Below are 17,166 nucleotides of genomic sequence, written 5' to 3'. Positions count from 1 at the left end.
CACTTCGAAGGCTCTGGAAGAGGCGAACGCTGAGCGTACCCGCTTGGGTAAGGTTGTTGCCAGTCTTCAGGTATGATGCGTTATTCCTATTGTATTTTTCTTTCTGCTTTTTTGCGAGTGTTCACTGATTTTGAGTAAACTGTTTTTTGCTCTTTGAAAGGCTGACGTTAAGGCCCGGGAGGTCGCGGTTAAAGACCTTACTGCCCGCGTATCGGTTGCGGAAGAGCGGGCTAATGCTGCCGTTGAGGCCAAGGACGCCTTGACATCTTCTTTTAACCAGCTTGAGGCTGACCGCGAGTGGATGCGGAGTCACGGTATCGCGCGTGTAAGTATCCCTTGCCTTTATATTTGCTTGGATTAGTATCCGAGTCTTATCATCCTTTTACTGCAGATTGTTCAGGCTATCATGGATGCACCTGAGACCGCAACTGGTTTGGATTTGGTTAAGGAACGTGCCCGCGATGCCGGTTTTAAAGCTGGTTATAACCGCTGCATTGCTCATATGAACATAATGTCTGTAGGCGATGTTATCGAAGAGCGATCCGGGTTTCGTGACGTGGACACCGAAGGTCGCCTGAACGCGGCTGTAGCCTCTTTTTATGATACGTCCCTCGCTTGTGTGGAGGAGTTGGACGACTGTTTAGAGGCTGCGGATTACGTTGACCGGCTGCGGATGCTGTATGCTGATGCAGAAGAGGAAGATCCCGCTGGTGGTGCTGGAGATGGTGCGGGAACCAGCGGTACAAAATAGGGTTTAGGTTGGCTAGTGTGCCCCCTTTTTGCTTTCCTCTTGTATATGATAGGAACTTTATGTAAATCCATTAAGCACCGTGTAGGTGTTTGAATTTTTTGAATATAAAGTTTATTGTTCAATTTGGACAAGTGTTTTTAATTCTTGCATATTTGAACGTATGTATGCGGATCTCTACCCATTGTGAATGGGGTCGAGTGTACTCCATACTGTTGCGGTATGAGTATGCGTCAATTCCATTGTTTGCCTTTTTGGGCTCAGGAATTGTGTTAGGTTAACAAAAACTTGTCTATCCGGCCGGATAAACACTTTAGTCTTTTTGCCTTTTGCTGGCCTATTACAATATTTGTGTGTGGTTACCACTTTGTATGGGTATCACGAATGAAGATTTTGCCAATCTGTTTTTGGGATACCGCAAAGTGGAACACACATTTGTAATAGTAGTAACAAACAATAATGTATAAAATTGCTTATTTATTTATTTGCCAATGGCCTGCGGCCCGATAGGTTACATAGAAAATGCAAGAACATGGCTTACATATAACAGCGTCGAAGCTGTTGTGCATTCCATGTTCGTGTGATAGGTTCGCCTTCTAACGTTTGTGATTTGTATGCGCCTTTCCCTAAGACCTCTTTGATGAGGTAGGGTCCTTCCCACTTGGGGGCAAGTTTGCCTGGGCGCTCAGCATTAGATGCTTCATTGTCGCGTAGGACGTAGTCTCCTGGATTGAAAGTACAAACGCGGACGCGCGTGTTGTAGTACTTTTCAAGTTTGGATTTATATTTGGCCTCGTTGATGGCAGCGTTTTCGCGCCTTTCTTCCAAGAGGTCCAAATCGATCCTGCGTTCTGTGATGTTGTCTAGTTTTTCAATAGCCAACATTCTAGGAGAGGGGAGACCTACTTCCGCGGGAATCACCGCTTCTGAACCGTAGACTAGGCTGAAGGGTGTTTCCCCATTGCTTGTTTTTGGGCTTGTACGGTGAGCCCATAAGATACTTGGGAGTTCATCGACCCAGCCACGCCTGGCCGTTCCCAACCGTGCCTTGATGCCTTCGACTAGACTTTTATTGATACTCTCGACTTGGCCATTCCCTTGCGGGTGTGCTACTGATGAGAATATGTGCTCAATATGTAATTCTTCTAGCCATTTTTGGAATTCGTCGGCAGCGAAGTTGGTGCCGTTATCGGTGACAATGCACATTGGTAAACCGAAACGGCAGATGATGTGTTCCCAAATGAATTTTCTTGTTATCATAGCAGTGGTTGAGGCGAGCGGTTTTGCTTCTACCCATTTTGTGAAGTAATCAACCGCTACTATGATAAATTTGACCGCACCCGGAGCGTCAGGGAAAGGTCCCACAACGTCAATTGCCCATTTCTGAAAGGGCCATGCGGTTGTGACGGGGACTAAGTTGTTCTTTGGCCGCAAAGTTTTTGGAGCATGACGTTGATAATCGATGCATTTGCGCAACTCTTTGACGGCGTCCAGATGCATGCCGGGCCAGTAATACCCGGCATTCATGATTTTGGCCACTACCATGCGTGGTCCAGCATGTATGCCACATATGCCCTCGTGTATCTCTCGGATGAGGTATGTGGCATCCTAGGGGTTGACGCATCGTAGGAGTGGCCCTAGGTATGATTTTCGGTATAAGATACCGTCTCCCATTTGATAGTGGCACGCTTTGTGTTGTAACTTGCGTGCCTCTGATTTGCTTTCGGGAGTCACACCTGATTGCAGATATGCGATAATAGGTGTCATCCATGATGTTGTACCGTATTGAATGACGTTGACTTGGCGCAGGGGTACCGAAGGATTTTGCAGAATTTCGATGCGTATCTCCTTTACCAAGTGCTGGAAGCTGGTGGATGCGAGTTTTGATAGTGCATCCGCGGACTTGTTTTCACTTCGATTAATATGTCGGATATTGAACGAAGCGAATTTGTATGTTAGTTGCAGGGCTTGCTCGAGGTAGAGGATCATGATGTCCCCTTTTGCGGCATAGTCGCCGCGTATTTGTCCTGCAACCAACAAAGAGTCGACGTGTGCTTCCAGGTGTTGCACGCCGAGTTTGACTGCTAAACGCAGTCCCGCTAACAGGGCCTCATATTCTGCCTCGTTGTTTGTGCTTTTGAAATCGAGGCGGATTGCATATGTAAGCTCTTGGCCGTCAGGGCTGACGAGTCGCAGACCTGCGCCCGCACCTTCCTCGTTGGAGGCAACATCGGTAAATAGTGCCCATGTTTCTGAGGAAGATGGCGTTGGTGCAGGATTTTGTGCTTCTTCGCATTCTTGGATGCGATTCACCGGTACTTCGGCGGCGAAATCAGCTAAGACTTGGCCTTTAATCGCGGGGCGCGGTTTGTAGTGTAGCGTGTGTGCGCCCAGCTCGATTGCCCATTTTGTTAATCTCCCAGAGATGTCAGGTTTGATAGGATCGGGCCGATCCTGTAATTGGTTAGCACTGTGATGACGTGATTTGCGAAGTAGCGTCGCAACCGTCTTGAAGCGTGCACCAATGCTAGCACCAACTTCTCCATTATTGAGTACCTCGTCTCTGGGTCGTTGAGCATCTTGCTGATGTAATAGATGAGTGTTTGAACCCCCTCTCGTTCCACTATCAATACCGTACCCACCGCGTTGTCCGCGACTGATAGGTATAATATGAGTGGCTCATCCTTGCGTGGTGCGGTTAAAGTTGGGAGTTGTATCAAACACTCCTTCATTTCCCGGAAAGCGTTTTCAGCCTCTGCGGTCCACTGGAATTGTTCTTTCTTTAAACAGTTCCGCAGGGTCTTGATGAAAGGATAAGACTTAGTTGCATGGTTGGCTAAGAATCTGTTGAGTGCTGCTAGCCTGCCGGCTAGTCGTTGTATCTCTTTCATCGATGAAGGCGATGGCATGCGCTCGATCGCCTGAACTTTCTCCGGGTTTACCTTGAATCCATCTTTAGTCACGATGAACCCAAGGAATTTGCCTTCTTCCATTCTAAACAAGCATTTCCCTGGATTGAGCTTTATGTTAACGCTTCGCAGAGTCTGGAATGTTCTTTCAATATCTGTGAGCATGGTATCTTCCTCCATGCTCATGACGACTAGGTCGTCCATGTAGATTTCGACACTTTTGCTTATTTAGCCGCGGAAAGTGTCGTTCATCAGCTTTTGATAAGTTGCGCCCGCGTTGCGCAACCCAAACGGCATCTTTGTATAACAGTAATTCCCGGTGGGAGTGCGGAATGCCGTTTTGTCTTCATCCTTGACTGCCATTTGTACCTGATGGTACCGTTTGTAGCAATCGAGGAAGCACTTCCATCTGAATGGTGCGAGATTGTCGACTTTTTCGTCGATTTCTGGAAGCGCGTAACAATCCTTGGGGCAGGCTTTGTTAAGGTCTTTGTAATCGACGCACATGCGCCAGCCCCCGTACGGTTTTTCTACCATGACTGGGTTGGATAACCAAGTCTGGTATTTAACTTCCCGCAGGATGCCTGCGGAGAGCAGTTCTTCGACCTGCTCTTGCATCGCCTGATTTTTAGCGGACCCAAGGTGGCGTTGGCCTTAGATCACCGACTTGACACCTGGTAAGGTATTCAAGTGATGTTGCGCTATATCACGTGGGACCCCTGTCATGTCTGCAGGCGTCCACGCGAAAATGTCTTGGTTCCTGAAGAGAAGCTGCTTCAGGTGCGCTTTAATGGTCGGGGACAAGGCGTGGCTCAATGTAACCTTTTGTTCTGAGTATCTCGCGTTGAGAACCCATTTTTCTGGTTGGTCGTTGGGAGTGTTGCGACCTTGGTCGGACGTACTTCGTCCGACATCATGACGTCCCTGCGGGCATAGATTATCGCGACCCCTGATTCGGTTGGGAAACCGACCGCAGAGTGGGGGACGGATGTAATCATATTGAAATCTCCTTGGGATTCTCTCCCAAGGAGTACGTCATATCTGAAGGTGTGAGGTAAAACCATGAAGTTTACCTCTTCTGTTCTTGTGTGCCTTCCGCTGGTAAGGCGCACAGGAAAAGTGATCTGGCCCAGGGGAAAGACAGTTTCCCCTGCGAACCCGGCCAATGGGTAATCTACTGCTTGCAACCGATCTTTGTCCTCCTGGTCGAACTGGTTGAAGCATTGTTTGTAGATTATATCAGAAGTACAGCCCGGGTCGATGAATAGACGCTCGGTGCAGTAATGTGCCAGTTGGCCTGAAATAACGACGGCGCGGCTATCGCGCGGTCCGCCTCGGATTTTTGGAAAGACGACTTGCTCGTCTTTCCAGTCATTGTCCGGCCTTCTCGCCGCTTTGCGTGGCCTACCTTTGCCTCCGTTGATCATGTGAGTGGAAGCCACGTACATGGTTCTCTTTCCGGAGGAGGTACCTTCGCCATGAGGGGTGATGCGCTTGGTGGGTTTTTGCCCACCTGGCAAAAGGTGTTGCAGTTTCCCCTCTTTTAAGGCCCGCTCAATCTCCAGCCGGAGACTGATGCAGTTGTTGGTGGTGTGGCCCGAGTCCTTGTGATACTCACAGTAGAGTGTGAGGTCCTGATTTTTCTTGGACTTCATTGGTTGGGCCGGTCGCAAGAATTGCGGGTCCGCAAGAAGGACCTCGCTTGGCGACATGGTGATCTCGGTCCAGTTGCGGTCCCGAGAATCTTTCTTTGGTGCCCGGTTGTCCCGTTGAGGACTGCGTTTCCTCGGGTTAAACGGGTTGGTCCGCGGGACATACGGTTTGGAAATATCGCTATTCCCTACGTCCCGGTTGCGTTTATTGTTACGCTTGGACCCTTGGTTGGAAGTTTCGGCTTGGTGCTCCGCCTTTGCCATATGCGGTTCGAGGGACCGCTGTGTCTGGGCATATGTCTTGACTGCGGCCATGACATCTTCCCATTTTTTAGGCAAGCCTTCTTTGCCGGAGATGGTCATAACCATCTGCTTATCCTTCACGGCCTTGATGAAATGGTTCCGTGCCATTTGATCTGCCACGTCGCCTATTTCTAGGCACTTTTTATTGTATCGGACAACGAATGCTTCTAGAGATTCGTTGTCTCTGCGCCAGATATTCATGACGTCCAACGAGTCACGCGCGTGACGTCGTTGCTGGCTGAAATGAGCGAGGAACTTTGCATGAAAGTCCTCGAATGAGGCCAGTGATTCCACTGGCAAAGAATCGAACTAAGCCCTGGCCAGACCCGTATGGGTCTGGGGGAAAAAATTGCAACAAGTGGGTTCGTCCCACTGGCCATTGCACCTTGCGCCTATGAAAATGTTCATGTGGTCGTCCGGGTCGGATGAACCACTGTATTTCCCAACGTTGAATGGGAATTTTGTTGTGGTGACATAGGCGTGGGCTATTCGCGGGGCGAATTTGGAGTTTTCGGCCGCAGCTTTCGGCCTATAGGGCTGGTTCTCAGGGCGTTTTGCAGCCCTGAGGTATGTACTGCGAGGGTGAGTGGGAGGAACATAGTTGCGTCCTCACGGTCTGCTGCAGGTGTCATGCGAATCCCCACAATATGTACGGTCGTCCGGGTCGGTACGATCATACCCTTCGGTGTATGGCTGTGGGCCCAACCGGCTCTGAATTCCAGAGCCATGTCGGGATGCGGACCGTCGTCTGTCCTCAACGTAAGGACCTAGGCGAGTATGCACTGGTCCTCTGGTGTGGGATCCGTACGCGGAATCATCCTCGTTGATTGTGTGGACCGAACAGTAAGATGATACGCGGTCTTCACGTCTGCTTCTCGAAGCTGGACGTGAATGCGCCCTGCCTTCGTATTGTAAAACACGATCGGCAGGGGTGTGCGGTGCTGGGGTCGGCCCAGCTTGTATTTGCGCTTCCGCACAAGCGCGGTTGTATGTTGCGGCCAACAGGGTGGCCTATTGGTCATACCAGATGTGGGGGTCCATGTTCGGGGGGATCACAGATGTTTATTGTGATAAGTCGTGTCCGAACGTTAGGGATGGACCTCTTTGCGTTGATGTGCCGATATGGCCCGTATTTGGGTCCGGTGGGGCAGTCCCCGCATTTCCTGTGTTGGTGGGGAGTAGATTATCCCCGGTAGTATTGTTATGGTGATCAGTCATGATTTTGAGAGAGGAAAAAGGATGATCGAAAAAGTGCTAAGAGTAGCGGTGGGCGCCAATGATGAAACAATGGTTAACCGGGCAGGGTTAACTCACTGGTCTCGTCAAGAAGGGTTAATCCCTTCCTCTCGAGGATCGCTGGCTGGATCACCGGTGGGTTGATCTCCTGCACCAGGAAACAAACCGTGACTCGTAACAAGGAGGATGGGGTGGGGGGTGCTCCTTGTTACCACTCTCCGGCGTGAGAATCAGTAATTTGCTTGGGAAGCAAAGTAAGATAGTAGTAGTAGTGAGAGAGTTGTGAAGAGATACCTCAAACCTGGTTTGAGGTTGGTATTTATAGCCGAGGAGTGAAGGAGGAGGTGGATGGATAGACTGACGGCATGCTGCACCTTTGCAGGTGTGTCAGACATGTCGGTCGGGGAGACGACGCCACGTCAGTCTGTCGCTTACGTAGACCTGACAGGTGACTGCCATTGGTTCCACTTGCACTGTGGTGTCAGTCCTACTTGTTGAGCGTATAGGATGCGGTGCGAGCCGCATCGCTGCCTGCGGTAACACCTGATGTTATCGCGTCTCTTGCTTGTGATCAAGAAATACGCGAGATGCGGTGCTGGCCGCATCGTCGCCTGTGGTGACTGTTGCTGTTATCCAGCTTCCTTGTATTGATAGAAGTGTTCACTGGACGCGATGCGAGGCCGCATCGCTGTGAATACTTCCGTTTTCATACATCAGATGTGATACTATGTCGCATCACTCTACCGTTCTCATGTTCCAGGTAAGTCCTCCTTCATCACTAGATAGATTGGATTCAACCCTTGTGTCGACGCGTTCTCGCATGGGCACAAGTAGGTTGTTGGCTGGTGGGGGTTTTGATAAGGGTAATGGTCACTCGCGGTCGATGCTGACGCGAGATCTGGGACCATACCCCTTCAAGATTAAAAATAATCAAATGCCCCAATTCGAGTTTTAATCAGAATGGTTGAAAAAAAAATTTGGACCATTTCTCGATTTGTGCGTGTCATCCTTGCGCAGGGGCCATGCTAATCTTCTCTGTATCGTTCCAATTTTATCGGATGTCCCCGAAGGGACAAGAAAGGTCACGCACCTAAGCTATATAAACCAGCCACATTTCAGCTATGAGGCGATGTGGGACTAACTCAATCCACATGATGTGTCATATGAACTTAGTTCACCCTGTTTCTTATCAAACTGCATGCATGGGAAAATGTTGAAACAGATACTTGAAACTAGAGTTACAGATCGAAGATGAAACAAGCAATGATTCATAGATGGATAGTATCTTTTTTGGGTAAAAATTAACAATGCCAGATTTTTACCCAAAGTTCTATTTTTAAAATTACTTTAATGGGTATAATCTTATAGAATTGGTTCTTATCTTCATTTTGTAGAGTTTTGATCATTTCTTTTTTATCGAGGGCTATTATTGAAGTGCTCTTTAAATCAAGGGCTCCAACCAATGTTTAAAGTTCAAATTTAGCCGCTTTATGCATAAAATTTGTATTTTTTGAATTTAAATCACCTTTTCTAATATAAGCAAACATTATAGACAGATAAAATGTACATGTGTTGGTTCAAGACAGAACCCATATGGCTCATGGTTAAACAATAAGATATCGTCAAGATTTAAATAACATTAAGGGTCGATCAAGATTCAAGAACTTGTGTTGATGTGCACATTCTGCGGTGGTGTTTTGAATCCAGATGACAGATGGGATGCAAAGGTTTGTTATTATTAATCTACAGATGTTTGCTAATTCGATATAATCACGTCACGGGTTCATTTAGACCTTTACCAATGCTGGAGACACTTTCGCCATCAGGACTCAGTGGGGGGTTTTTAAGCGTTCCCCCCCCCCCCCCCCCCCCCCCCGCCCCTAGACCGCCCCCTGGGCGTTTTTCACAAAAAAATTGTCCGGAGCGTTCTTTTTTCCACGCCTTCCTTCAAGTTTTTTGGCCAATGTCGCACACCTTTACAATCTTTGGCCCATAGCATTTTTTATGGTTTTTATTTTTATTTAATTCTATAATGCCCCAAAAGATTTCCCCTACCACTACACACAGTAAAGAGGCTTGAAAAGTGGGAAAATTAGTAATTGGTGTTTGTCCCACATCGGCACAATAGAGAAAACATATAAGTGAAATCCACTATTTAAAGCAAGCAGGTGCAATGTTTAAAAGGCACGCAGCCATGCAGTGAATACAAAGCGAACTATTCTTTCGCCTTTTACTAAAGAATACCGTGTATTCGCTGCTTTCAAGTGGCATACGCCTATTTTTGGAGAGACCCTTCATCAACTGAAGGGCTCCAACCAATGTTTTCTGTTTCAAGTGTTTTTAAGCATCCCTTACTTTTATGATAAAAAACCTGTGGCAGAATGGTAAACAAAATCTAGTGCTGTAGTGTTTGGTGTTAAAACCTGATAAATGGTTCAAACCAGGCATCAAAGTATAGAGATGATACAACCTGATTTCAGTGTCGGGTTTGGTTCCCAACCCAGTTTTCTGTTTTGCGCACCTCTATCAACTGCAGCATACACCTAAGCACATTCTTGATATTATGTGAAATTTATAAGTTAGAACAAAGCGAAAGTATTCTTTCGCCTTTTACTAAAGAATACGTGTCTTCACTGCTTCAAGTGGCTTAGTGGCATACGCCTAGTTTTGGAGAAACCCTTTTATTGAAGGGCTTCAACCAATTCTTAAAATTCTAAATTTCTACAACGTATTGTTGGTTAAAAATACATGAAATTGGAAATCAGACAGTTTGAAATCCAAACAGGAATCACTAGAGTGAGTTATTTGATATTCAACTCAACCGATCACACAATTGACTGCATCTTCTTAAGGTTCAAAATACAAAACTATAAGTAAGCTAAGAAAAAACTCTGTTTTATGAAAAACTAGACAAAACAATGACCACAAAGATCGAGGGTTGTATGTTGACTATATTCGTGTAGTTTGAATTGAGATCAAACTGGTTCTGAATTTGGATCGTTGTGTATCTGGTTTTGTTTGTTTTTCTTTTTCTTCTTTCAGTTCGGTTCAACTTGAAGTACTCCCCTAGATCCAGCTGACAGGTCATACACGCACGGTTTCCTCAAGAAAGAGCAAATACGCTACATGGTTAACGGATCAGTTTTTATTTATATTATATACTCTTTTTTGCTAAAGAATTTTTAGCCCGTGGTATGTTGTGAAGGTTTGCTAATATGCAAGTGTCTTCTCTTGAATATTGAAATAGCAGCAGTCATAAACATGAGGCGAACATCCATCAGTGCCCGTCTTCATAGTAATCTATATGTGTCTTCATCCTTGAAAGCAAAGGTTCGATCCAACAACTGGAAAATCAGACGAGGCTGTTGCAACAACCATTACAAAGGTTTGTTATATATTTATTTATCTTTCTGTATATTTTATAGTTTGATGGTAAAAAAGGATCATGATTTGAGAAAACTGACCTAGTTCATAAGGATAGCTTCACAAACTCTATACACAGTTTAATTTGTCATAGTTACAACTTACAGATTAATAGTAATCAAATGCCCCAATTCGAGTTTAATCAGAGAATGGTTCAAAAAAAAATTTGGACCATTTCTCGATTTGTGCGTGTCATCCTTGCGCAGGGGCCATGCTAATCTTCTCTGTATCGTTCCAATTTTATCGGATGTCCCCGAAGGGACAACAGTCAGCACCCACCTCAGCCATGTAAACCAGCCACAACTTCATCTCTGATCCGATGTGGGACTAACTGAATCCACAGGATGAGCTTAATTCACCCTGTTTTTAATCAATCTGCATGTGTAAGAAAGTGTTTAAACAGATACTTGCAACCAGAGTTACAGATTGAAACAAGCAATAGATCGATCATAGATGGAGAGTATCTTTTTGGGTAAAAATTAAAAATGCCAGATTTTTACCCAAAGTTCTATATTTAAAATTACTTTAATGGGTATAATCTTATAGAAGTGGTTCTTACCTTCATTTTGTAGAGTTTTGATCATTTCTTCTTTATCAAGGGCTATTATTGAAGAGCTCTTTAAATTAAGGGCTCCAAACAATGTTTAAAGTTCATATCTAGTCACTTTCTGCATAAAAGTTTTATTTGTTTATTTTTAAATTTAAATCACCTTATTCTATTTATTACTGAATATAAGCAAACACTATAGCCAGATAAAATGTACTTTCAAACGTGTTGGTTCAAGACAGAACACCCATATTATTTCAAAAAGAAATATAAAAATAAATATAGAACAAAAACTAAAAAAAGTTTTTGGAAAACCAAGAAAAGAAAATTTTACCGGGAAAATATTTTTCTAAAGAAAAACCTAAGGTTTGTCCTCAAGGAAAGAAAAAATGTCGTTGCTGGATATGTTCTGAGGAAGGACATTATGTCAACGAATGTCCCAACAGACAAAAATTTCCAGAAAAATTAAAGTTTATTTTGGAAGCTGAAATTGAGGGATATTTTCCTTCTGAAAATATTTTTGATGGCTATACACAAGTATATACATTAGAAATATTAGACAACTTGTCATCCTCTGAACCTTCAACGAAAGATTCAGAATGAATTCTAACCACTCTTTTAATGAGGGGGATGATGAGAACAAAAAACAGACTCATTATTTTGAGTTAGCAAATATAACTAATCCAAATTCAATTTATATCAAAGGAAAAATATTTTTCAAAGGATATAAAACAATTTCTCTACATTGTTATGTAGATACAGGGGCAAGTCTTTGTTTGGCAAGCAAACATGTAATTCCTGATGATCTATGGGAAAATGCTCCCAAAGATATTAAGGCAACTATTGCCAACAAAGAAATCATTAAACTAGATAAGGTGTGTAGAAACCTTATAATCTACTTTTCTGGAGAACCATTTACCATTCCTACTATCTATCAACAAGATTCAGGTATGGATTTACTTCTTGAAAATAATTTCTGTCAACTATATGGACCTTTCACTCAATGGTTAGACAAAGTATCTTTTCATCTTAATCAAGAAATGATTTTGATTAAAAAGGTTACGAAGGCTTTTCAAATTGGAAAACCCAATTTTCTTGAATCCATGAAAAAAGATTCAAAGATAAAAACAAATTCCTGGAACTAATATAGTCCAAGAGGCTATAAAACTAGAAAAAATATTTTTTTTCTTGAAATACAAAAGTTTCAAAAAATTGAAGAACTACTTGAAAAGGTTTGTTCAGAAAATCCTATTGATCCTGAAAAATCCAAAAAATGGATGAAAGCATCAATAGAGCTTATAGATCCTAAAACTGTTATTAGGGTAAAGCCTATGAAATACAGTCCACAGGACAGAGAAGAATTTAATAAACAAATTAAGGAATTACTTGATTTAAAATTAATTATTCCTAGTAAATCACCTCACATGTCTCCAGCATTCTTAGTAGAAAATGAAGCTGAGAAAAGAAGAGGAAAGAAGCGTATGGTTGTAAATTATAAGGCAATCAATACAGCCACTAAAGGCGACAGTCATAATCTTCCTTGTATGCAGGAAATATTAACTCTCTTAAGAGGAAAAACCTATTTTTCTAGTTTCGACTGCAAAAATGGTTTTTGGCAGGTACAGCTAGATGAAGAATCGCAGTTACTAACCGCTTTCACATGCCCAGATGGTCACTATCAATGGAGGGTAGTTCCTTTTGGATTAAAACAAGCACCGAGCATATTTCAAAGACATATGCAAAATGCTTTGAGAGGTTTAGAAAATTACTGTACCGTCTATGTCGACGATATTATAGTTTTCTCAAACTCTAAAGATAAACATTATTTTCATGTTTTATCAGTTTTAAAAACAATTGAAAAATATGGAATTATTTTATCAAAAAAGAAAGCTAATCTTTTTAAAACAAAGATAAACTTTTTGGGTCTTGAAATAGATCAAGGGACTCATTGTCCTCAAAAACATATTTTGGAAAATTTACATATCCCTGATACCTTAGAAGATAAAAAGCATCTTCAAAGATTTTTAGGTATTTTAACTTATGCTGAGAGTTATATTCCTAGACTCGCAGAACTTAGAAAACCTTTACAGGTAAAATTAAAAAAATATTATGTATGGGAATGGAAACAATCCGATACAGATTATATAAAAAAGATAAAGAAAAACTTAACCAGTTTTCCAAAACTTTATCTTCCAAAAGAAAATGAATTCTTAATTATAGAGACAGACGCTTCTCATGATTATTGGGGAGGAGTTTTGAAGGTCAGAACAACCGAAAAAGAAGAAATATGTAAGTATACTCCTGGAAGCTTTAAACAAGCCGAAAGAAATTACCACAGTAATGAAAAAGAATTACTTGCGGTAAAAAATCCTATTTCTAAATTTTCTATTTATCTTACTCCTGTAAAATTTTTAGTCAGGACAGATAATAAAAATTTTACTTATTTTGTTGTAACACCTCGGAAATTTACGTCCAATAATGCATTGACACGTGGCATAGGCTTTGGATATGTGAAAACATACTTTAGAGGGACTAAAGTTGACAAACAGTGAAACTATGGAAATATGAGGGTACAAAGTGTCAACAATGGAAAGATAGGCTCTACAATAACCCTACATGGTGTTTATAATCCTAAACGGATATATCATGGATCATACAAAGCGAAAAATGAAAGAAAGTGAGGAATTGCAAACTACAGGGGCTAATTGTGTCAACATGTTGAATGTATACCTCTGAGTGATCTTTTGGCAAACCCGAAGCTTTGTAATGATAAAATATACTCACTAGAATATGTGGTAAAAATTTCATGAAGTTTCGTTATCGTATGAGAAAGTTATGATCAAAACCGTGCACGAAGGGTTAAATGCGTCAACGTTGAATTTCGTGACTTTTCGGGTGAGTACAACGTTAACCAAGGACTTTACCATGTTTGTAAATGTCCCAAGGTCCTTAAAAGTCAAGTTTGAGGGTCTAATGAGCAAGATAGATAGCCAAAACCACGTAACAAAGGACCAAGGACCAAAACGCAAACATTAGAAAGAGTTTTTGTGGATCAGAAGGCCCAGGCGGCCCGCCTGGCACCATTAAGCGGGCCGCATGACCTGCCCAGCGACAGAAAACTCACAGCTGCCAGTTTCAGGTCTGAATTCGGGTGGTAACCAGCTGTATCCGACTCTAGAGCCTCACCAATGGGATTACATGCAGCTAGGGGCACTTGTATACATCTTGCAACCTCCCTAGACTATTGTGGCAGCCTCACAACACATTAAAATCTACATATAAGGCACTTGAAGTAGTAAACCAAGAACACTTGCATATTCAAAAATTCACAAGACCATCTCTGGAGCTCTCTGGACATCAAGGCATCTTCCTAGTGATCTCTAAGCTTATTTAGGACCATTGTAAGTGTTCATAACTCTTTCAAATTCGTTCTAGCTTAGTTTATTAACCGAAAGTCAATCCGTCGTAAATTTAGTTTGACTTTACGATTAAACAATAATGGCTCAGTCATTTCTCGAATTGAAAGTACCTACAAGTTGGTATTTATGTGGGTAACAAACCCTCAAAAGGGTATTTTCAGATTCCCACTCTAAGCATGATGATTGTCGAGTCAAAGCTTTTCTTAAAAAGTCAACAGAAGGTGTTTTTGCAAAAAATTAGCATAATTAGCAATGTAGGTCACATGCAATCTGTTTGATCATCAAAATAACTTTGTAATGAATGTAAGAACATGTTTCATCATGATCAACTCGACAATTTTTAGTCCAAACCCGGATCGGAACCGAAAGTCTCATAAATTGACTTTTTCTTTGACCCTCAATTGTGATCCGTGCATGCATGTTTGAGATCTGACTTAGAGCTTATTTTGGACCATTTTTATATATGTACAACTCTCTGAGATTTTACAACTTGGTTCAATACTCATCCGATGCATATGCATGTTTCCGATTTATGTCTAAAAGTTGACTATTATGCCCTTTTTGCTATAAAACGCGATTTTTGAAAAAGTGAAAGAGTAGAAACGTTTGTTACTGATTTATAAGCTTGCACTTAAAATTTGATATCAGTTTGAGGTCCAAATTTAAAGTTATGCTCGATATCGTAATTTAAAAGCCTTATGTTACTTAAATGGCGTAATTAGTATATAACCTAATTAAACCCACTTTTTGACACCAAACTTTTTACCAACTGATGTTATATAATATTTTAGGATTTTTAAAGATTATTATTTAATTTTTGGCTGATCGTATCATGGGTCTCTAAGTCTAATTCGGTAAATACCGAATTTACCCTTTTAAGCCATAAAATGAGTTTTATAAAATTTTTTTGACCCCAAACCTTTTTCCACTGATTTCATTTGTTAAATAAATTATTTTGAGCATTCTGGAAATATAAAAATATCAGCTTTCTTCTGAAAATCCAGAAACGGCTCTAAATCGCCTATTTAAGCGTTTTTAACGCCTAGTATGCACTATAACCATATTAAACATATAAGGTTGATACCTACTGATATTCTTAGTATATTTTTATAAAATAACAGTAAGTATAAGTTTTTGAACTCAGGTTTCCAGTTTTGACACTTTTAGCCCTTGTGATATTACCAAAATACCCCTAAGGTGCATAGTTTGATTTTAAATGATAAGTTTCATATATGGGTCATACCCTACTGTTATAATATGTTAAATTAAGTATTTTTACTGTATGAATCAGACCTACAACTCAGATTACAAATTTAACTCTTTTATAATCTTTTAAATGACCAAAATGCCCTTATAAGGCATAAGTTGAGTTTAAATTCATTCGGGGCATAATAGAACATAACTTACTGATATTATGACATATTTAGAACTTATTATCTCAGGGAACTTGCATATGACTCTTATGGTTACCCGTAACGCTCTTTTAACGTTCGGTTCGGTTTATGTAACTAGTTTGCATAAATTGACCGAAACGGGTCAAACATTATCATTTTTGTCTCAAAATCCAGAATGTATTTAGCATACCCATATTATACAAGTATCCAAACTTGTCGGGTCTAAATCACGTTCTATCCGGTCTTCGCTTAATCGTGCGTCTGAACCGTATCGTCCTTTAAACTAACCGGTCTAAGCTTAGGCTTAAATAAAGATCCGTTAGGAATCTAATAGGTTATATAAACCTTTGTTCCAGAATAGAAGAACCAGTAAAAGCTACCTTCACTTGCTAGTTGTGATTTATACTTACCAATGTAAATACTTTTAACTTATTTTCCCTATACGGGCTTGGGTTACGGTATATAGAATACCGCTTGATCGAGCATCAAATCTTACATCCTTGGGTGGTTAATTGAATAATTTGATCGGCTCGTTTAAACAGTCTTGTTTACTTTAAGCCTTTGGGGAATTAATGACCATGTCCCGGATATCCTTGGCATCATCTTACGAGATGGCCACGACCAGAGCACGAGGTGTAGGCGTACACCTGTCAGTGTATAACTCATTATTGTGGTGTGTCTATTGATCTTTAACCCGGACAAGATCCGGGCTACTGAACGCACAAGTAACATGTAATTCGTTCACAAGATTATAATTAATAATTATCCCAAGTTATAAAAAATGTTTTGTGCCTTGAGCATTCAAATCAATTTTCAACCTTTTCAAAATGAGTCAGTTAAATTGTATTTACCAGTGTAAACTGACGTATTTTCCCAAAAGGTTAAGTGCATGTACTACACGTAATAGGCTGGCTGTCTTCTAGAGCGTCCACAATAAGTCTCGCAAGCTTGGATGACAATAAATCTGTTGAACAATATCTTATTTTATTTTGATCCGCCTGTGGATCCGTTTCAACTATTAGTGATATTTGATATTACACTTTATTAAAGTTGAAATGAATCTATCTTTGCTTCCGCTGTGCATTTATATATTGTGTTGTTTGTCTATGATGATGCCAACTACGTCACTATACTCCCCACCGGGCCCACCGGTGACACGTGGAAATTAGGGGTGTGACAGGTTGGTGTCAGAGCCAACTCTGAGTGAATTAAACACTAGCCTTTTGTGTTTAATCTCAGTTACACAATTGCACATTCCTCGATTCTCGAGTCTAGACAAAGAACTTAGGAAATATCCAAAATTTGTTTTATTTTCTAACTTTGTCTTATATATATTTTGTTGTGTCACTTGTTTGATTTTTGACAGGTTCACAAAATGCCGCCACATATGAGAGGAAGAGGAAGGGGACAAGGAGCATATGTAGCCCCAAACGACCATGAAGCCGGACCTTCGCACAGGCGAACACCTTCAGGCTCCCATAACACAGATGCTCAAAATCTGTGGAGGTCTTTTACTGAACCCGCAAGGCACTCGG

The 17,166-nt window shown here is 41.7% G+C and overlaps 3 non-coding genes across 3 annotated transcripts; 1 reads left to right on the top strand and 2 right to left on the bottom strand.

Annotated features, from left to right (window-relative positions):
- Positions 1 to 7,819: 7,819 nt before the first annotated feature.
- On the bottom strand, positions 7,820 to 7,922 carry LOC118479452. The gene has a single exon (XR_004859587.1). It is a non-coding gene; the product is annotated as a U6 spliceosomal RNA (small nuclear RNA).
- A 1,115-nt stretch (positions 7,923 to 9,037) lies between these two features.
- On the top strand, positions 9,038 to 9,158 carry LOC118492891. Its single transcript, XR_004894892.1, has one exon. It is a non-coding gene; the product is annotated as a U5 spliceosomal RNA (small nuclear RNA).
- A 1,273-nt stretch (positions 9,159 to 10,431) lies between these two features.
- Positions 10,432 to 10,534, bottom strand: LOC118479451. The gene has a single exon (XR_004859586.1). It is a non-coding gene; the product is annotated as a U6 spliceosomal RNA (small nuclear RNA).
- Between the last annotated feature and the right edge of the window lie 6,632 nt (positions 10,535 to 17,166).

The sequence above is a fragment of the Helianthus annuus genome, chromosome 5, assembly GCF_002127325.2.
Source record: "Helianthus annuus cultivar XRQ/B chromosome 5, HanXRQr2.0-SUNRISE, whole genome shotgun sequence".
In the NCBI taxonomy this organism is placed as follows: domain Eukaryota; kingdom Viridiplantae; phylum Streptophyta; class Magnoliopsida; order Asterales; family Asteraceae; genus Helianthus; species Helianthus annuus.
The sequence above is the reverse complement of the archived record's forward strand: the minus strand, read 5'-3'. Positions and strand labels throughout refer to the sequence as shown.